Raw genomic sequence first — 6,418 nt, forward strand, 5'->3', positions numbered from 1 at the left:
GGGAACCTGAGTGCATCTCATGCCAGCAGTAAGCCTACCCTCAGAGTGAGGTGCCTGAACTGCATCGATCACCTGGTCATGAAGGACTAGTGCGCAGAGGCTGTGAGTGTGAGAGGAGGGCCAGGACTGTAAGGACTACATACTAGTGTATTGAAGCATTTGTGAACAATTTTTTTAAGTTAATTTTTCTAATGTGATATGGCACCCTTTTGACATAGCTATGCCATGTTAAAGTTTAGGCTGACTCTAGTCTCTGAAATTATCAGGCATTTGGCCCAGGGTGTGGGAACACATGTCAGCAGGACCCCAGTTGTGTTGGGAACAGGTCAGCATGTTCCAGAGTATATCTGCTAAGTGCAGATTTATGGCTTCTGTAGGTTATGCTTGACTTGGTTCTGCAAAATAGTAATTGTTAATAGAATAGAAATTGTGAAGGGGGCTTTGCACCTGTAACTTAAACTTTTCACCACTGCTTATGGTTTCTCTGTATAAAATCTTACCCTAGAGATGACTTGGGGCTATACCCTTGGTTTCCAACACCCTTGTGTAATCGGTGGCCAGCAAAGACTTTGATTTGGCAAAACTTTGTTTGAGTGGTCATCTCTGGTGAAATACCTCACAACACTAATCCTCACAGGATTTTACTGCAACACAGTGATTTCACACACCCTCCTGTTGTCTCCTGACAGTCATTATGTTATCCCCATTTTAAGCGACTAAACAAATTCAGAGGAATCAATGTTCTCTTAGTGTTTTTTGTGTTAATGTAGAAATATAGCAGGAACCCTGAAGGCTTAGTTTTTCTTGGGGGAGTCCGTTATGAGAGATTCACTTGGCAACATGGACCAGGGGGGTTAAAGAAGAAAGCTCACTTGGGAGAGATTTCAGGCTGTGATTCATAGGTAAGTTTACACATTTGCTGGCTTTTGTTTTACATATGTATACCTCTTGTCCCCTGCTCTGATTCTTCCTTTGCTTAAATTTAAAGCTCCTGTAAGTGCCCTGAAGATGAACTTGGGGTTCTTGGACCCCTTTATGTTCCTCTTCTCAATGTTTACCTTGATTAAATCTTTTTGTCCACCCCCTCCCCCATTTACTTGTATCTTTATTGGTGTGTTTGTATGGATGGCTGAACTTAGTCCTTTGGGGCTCCTGGAGCCAAGGCTTTGCCCTCAAATTCTGGTAAGTAATTTCTACATGGTAACATTGCCTGGGCTGGCTTCTGGTTTTCTGCCATCTATTTGAGCTGAGAAAGTTCATTAGAACAAGTAGGAATGTGAGTTATTAAGAACAGGAGATGTGTATGTCCCCAGAGATGTGATTATTCCCCAGTCAGGGCCTGTGGACTGTGGTCTTTCCCTCTCTGGGATTTTTATCTGGATCCTCTGGTGCCCTGGGCCTTTGGAGGCAGACATCTGCCTGCCTTAGACCACACCAGTGCCCTGAACCTGTGGGAGAAGTGGGTTTATGACCAGTAGCTCCCTCCTTTCCTTTTGGAAACTGACCTTCCTTTCATGGGTGGTGGGGTCCTAGCAGTCATGCTTAAAGTGCCTGTCCCTCTAGGTCACAAGTCACAGCTGCGTGGTCCCTGTAGGCTTCTGTCTATCTGAGCAAATGGAGGTTCCCCATAAGAGTATGGAATTTGTTTATCATATTGAGCCCTGAGCACCCTTAAAAGAAGGAGCTTAAGCTTGGCATTGGGTAGAAAGTGTAGCAAAGCTCCAGAGAGTCCACACTTCTTCAGCCTCTAGTTACTGGCAAGTGTCAGCCTTAAGGGTGCCTCTCTGACCCTGGGTTTCTGTAAAGTGCCCTTGAGCCCGAGACTCATTCCCTGCATTCATTTGTATGATATCTCTCCTCTTGGGCACATTCTAGTGTCTCCTCTGCCCTGTCCCATATAATTGCTCATTGATCCAGAAGCTGGACCTCTCTCTGTCTCTCTCTCTGTCTCTCTCTCTCTATCTCTCTCTGTCTCTGTCTCTGTCTCTCTCGTGTCCTCAGATTCCTTTCATCTTTGCATTGCATGTTATTCTTGAAGGTCACTGATGTTAAAGAGATGATTTACCTGTAGGTATTTCCAGGAAGGGCTGCCAGCCTGTAGGAGGCAAGATGTTCCCATTGCTCCATCCCCTACTGTTCTGTGACCTTGACTCAGAACTACAGAACATCCCTCCCTGCCTCCTCCTACCAGCTATGCAGGAATAGGTTCATGCAGGTTCAAGTGGGGAAGCCAGTCACCCTCACTCTGAAGAGCAGGTGGAGCAGGAAATGCAGCTGTGGCCGCTTGGACAAATATGCACTGCTATAGTCTGTCATCAGCCCTGTCTGCCAGAGCTCTAGACTCCCATATCCAACTGCAACTTCTTTCTCTTAAAAACCTTGGAGGGAATTCTTAATCCCTTTCAGTGTTCCTTGCAGGGTTCCTCACTTCAGTAAATGGCAACAGTATTTATTTACTTACTTGGGCCAAAACCAAGAAAATCCTCACTGCTTGGTCATATCCCAAATTCATACTTTTTATGGTCCACTACCAGCATATTTTCTAAGCCCCACCCTGTCTACCCTATCCACCACACCTCATAATGCCTGATCACCTCCACTGCCCTGTCATCTTCCTTCATCTGAGCTTACCTCCCAGACTAACCCTGGCTAGGATTCCCTTCTCTCCTCTCACATTCCTGCTCTACTCTATGGGACAGCCTGATGGTCTTTGAGAACATTAAACAATTGGGCATATGATGGCACATGCCTGTAGTCCCAGCTACTCAGGAAGCTGAAGTAGATCACTTGAGCCTAGGAGTTTGAGGCCAGCTAGGGCAATACAGTGAGACCTTGCTGCAAGTAAATAAATAAATAAATAAATAAATAAATAAATAAATAAATAAATAAACCAACTAAAGTCAGAGGCTATCGCCTTAACTCTCCAATGACTTCTCATTACACAATGAAAAGTCAGTACGCTCTGCAGTGGTCCTCAGGTCCCACAGTGCCTGCTCCTCCCGGATGTTCCCTCCTTCCCTCTCCTCTCAGCTTTGACCACATGGCTCTACAGAAGTGCCAGGCTCAGGCTGCCATGTTTTCTTTTACTTCAAAGCACTTCTCAGTACTTGATAGGATGTACTTACTTCATGACAGGGTCTTGATTCTCACTGTGGATTCTGGGACAATGTTGGACACAAATTAGGTATTCAGTGACTCTTAATAAATATTAACAGAAGCACTCAGTGTTATTGAAACTGGTTTCTTGTAGTTCTCTTTCTGTTTTCTATGTCCAACCAGACAGCATTACTCAGTGCTTGAAAAATGTTACCTAACCTAAGGGAATCTTGTGCCCAAGTCCTTCTTGCCCATTGTAGAGACCAGATACCAGGCTAAGGCACAGTTAGAACTTAAAGGTATGCTCTGAGAAATATGAACACATGGAAAGGTATTCAGCCACTGGCTTCTCATAGCCCAGGGTGGATATCCACAGTGCTTGAGTTCTGTAAGTTTTCCATATCTCAGCACTAAAACAAAGCTGCTGTATTGCTTGAAGCTGAGCTGCGAGTTGGCTGTGATTACTCAGAGATGACGGACAGGTGCAGTGGTGATTGGGAGAAAGATACTAGAAATTAAATTGAAGCCCCTCATTCAAATACTAGAGCCTCCAGACAAAACTTTCCTTTCCTCCTAAGGCACTTCTTAAGTCCTTTCTAGAATTTGAACTTCATAGCTTAAGAAGACATGGACTATTCTAGAACTTGCACTGAAAACCTTTGCCATGTGGGCAGTCAGCCTTGCTGTAGTGTATTGAATAGATAATTATGGAATCCCCTTTTTGAAAGATTTTTTTTAACTTTGAATTAGTTCCTCATGTTTCCAGTGTGGTTTTGGCTCAGTTGTGCTGCTAACAATTTTTTCCTGTGGTTTTAGCAGTTTACAGTGGATGTCTACAGAAGCAATTGGGCTGCCATGAGCCGAGCAGCATTTCTTGACTGTGCCTCTGTTGATTCTGCCTTTCCATGGGCATTAAAGTAACAAAGCCAGCTCATCATGGATTAAAATTTTTGAAACCTTTAGCCCATATTCATCTTTCCTCCTAACCAATTCTCTTGACCAAACAATGTGATTATGTTCTTGGTGAAGAGTGTAAAATACAGTAGACAAGTGCCCTGGTATTTATCAAGACCTGGTTACCATGGAGACATTGAAGCGTGTGTACACACTTTGTTCTGAGCCAGTATCCTTGAGGACACAGTGATCAGCTGGCCTGAGCTTGGAGAAGCTTACTACCCACAGATCCTGGTTCTGCCCCCTCATCCCTTACTCCTGGCATCATCCATGTGCCCTATGCAAAAAAGACAGAAAATGCACGGGCACAAATTGCTATGATGGTCACCACAAACTCAAGTGAGGACAGGGACAGGATGACAAACGTCACTTGACCTAGGAGAAGACAGAGTGTCTTGGGTGCCTGGACTTGCCATACCTGACTAGCACAGTGGTATAGCCCAGGACAGAGGCAGATACTGCTCCCTCTGTGGCCTTAGGGCTGCCTAGAGTTTCCTATTACCGCTGCTGCCTTGCTTGTGCACACCCCAGTGCCAGCCTCCAGGATCATGATTTATGGGTCCCATGCAGAATGAAAGTGTGAGACCCTTGTTCAGGCATCAGGAAGCAAGTCCCCATTGTCCTCCCCACTCCTGATCTACACTGGCTTCCATTTGCCACTCCCTATCACACTCCCTCTGTGTTGCTCAGTGCAGGACTGTGACCCTGATTCTGACCCTGTGCCTAGGCTGCCTCCAGGGTAGCAGCATTGGTGGGTAGGCAGGGGATATTACAAAGCTGAGGTGGATCCCTTGAGCCTAGGAGGTGGACAGTCAGCCTGGGCAACACAGCAACACCTCATCTCAAAAAAAGAAAGAAAGAAAGAAAGAAAATCAGCAGGGGGGCTGGAGAGAGAGCTAGGCGGTTAAGAGCACTTACTGTTCTTCCAGAGGTTTGGTGGTTTGGTTTGGTTCCCAGCACCCATGTCAGATAACACCTGTTCTTAACTACAGTTCCAGGGATGTGACTCCCTCTTCTGGCCTCCCTGGGCACCAGGCATGCATGTAGTACACTTATATACATGCAGGCAAAACACACAGGTAAAATTAAAAAAAAAAAAAAAAGAAACTTCTAAGAAAATCAGATGTTATTACCTTAATTCTTAAATTCTCATTGTACAAAGAAAAAAATCAAAAGGCCCTGCAATGCCTACAGGTCCCATGGTCCACAGGAAGGTGTAGGTCTAGACCTTACAGAGGACAGCTGCTCTACTGCCCATTGAAGTTAGCTTACACAACAAGCTCAAACATAAGGTTATCCACATGTTCACAGCAGCCCCATGCCCAGCCTATCTGGATGTGGCCTGGGGAGCGGCACCACTCACCTACCTGCCTGTGAGGTCACCTGAACTCTAGCAAAATGTGCCTGAGCCAAACCCAGGCACAGCACCTAAACAGCAGGAGCTTCTAGGAGGTGTGAACTGAGGAATCATTTCTGTGTCTGGATGTTCCCTTTACCCTCCATCTGGACTTTATTTCCCTTGGAGGCGTTCTCCAGGGACCACGGAGGTCTCAGTTCCAGGGTCCATCCTGGGACAGTGAAGATGGGGTCCTGAAGGCCTGCACAGTGCAGTCATTGGCAGGAGGGCCTTTCTAGGCTCTTCACTGTGGTCAACAGAATGCAGCTGCTGCCAGCCTATTTCAGTGTTCCTGTTAGTTATGAGACTGACCTGGAGTCACAGGGAGAATTACAGACAGTTGTTAGGTGTTATGTGGGTTCTGGGATTCGAACCCGGGTCTTCTGCAGGAACAGTCAGTGTTCTTAACCACTGCATTCTCTCCTGCCCCCTTTGTTAACTTTTTAAAATGTTCAAATGTGATTTCTTTTCTCCTACTGATTAATGTGTTTCATATCTAATTTTGTATTCTTATTTTTTTCTTTTGTTTTAAAAAATTTGTTTAGAAGCATTTCATTACAGCTTTAACATAATAACAGTTTCCAGAGCAAAGATAAATCTCTTTCAAAAGTGGCTATAAAATTTTTAGGTTCGCTGTTGAATTAATACAATTATACAATATTGAACTCAGTATAAGCCCTGTTAGACATAAAATTGAATGAGTTTTTTAACTCTTAAAAAGATCTCCATTGGGCACTAGAGAGATCGCTCAGCACTTAAGAACACTGGTTGTTCTTGCAGAAGACCCAGGTTCGGCTGAGATGTTGGCATATGTATCTCTCATCTGTATATATCTGATTATTACTAGTCATAATCAGTTGCACTCAGAACCTTGGCACCTGTGTATGTCTATAAAGCCATTGGGTAGATTTCAATGGTAATGTTTATCACCTCTGCTAATTAACATGATGTAAATTTCCATGCTTCCTCCTC

The sequence above is a fragment of the Nannospalax galili genome, unplaced genomic scaffold (assembly GCF_000622305.1).
Source record: "Nannospalax galili isolate Female #2095 unplaced genomic scaffold, S.galili_v1.0 scaffold155, whole genome shotgun sequence".
Lineage (NCBI taxonomy): Eukaryota > Metazoa > Chordata > Mammalia > Rodentia > Spalacidae > Nannospalax > Nannospalax galili.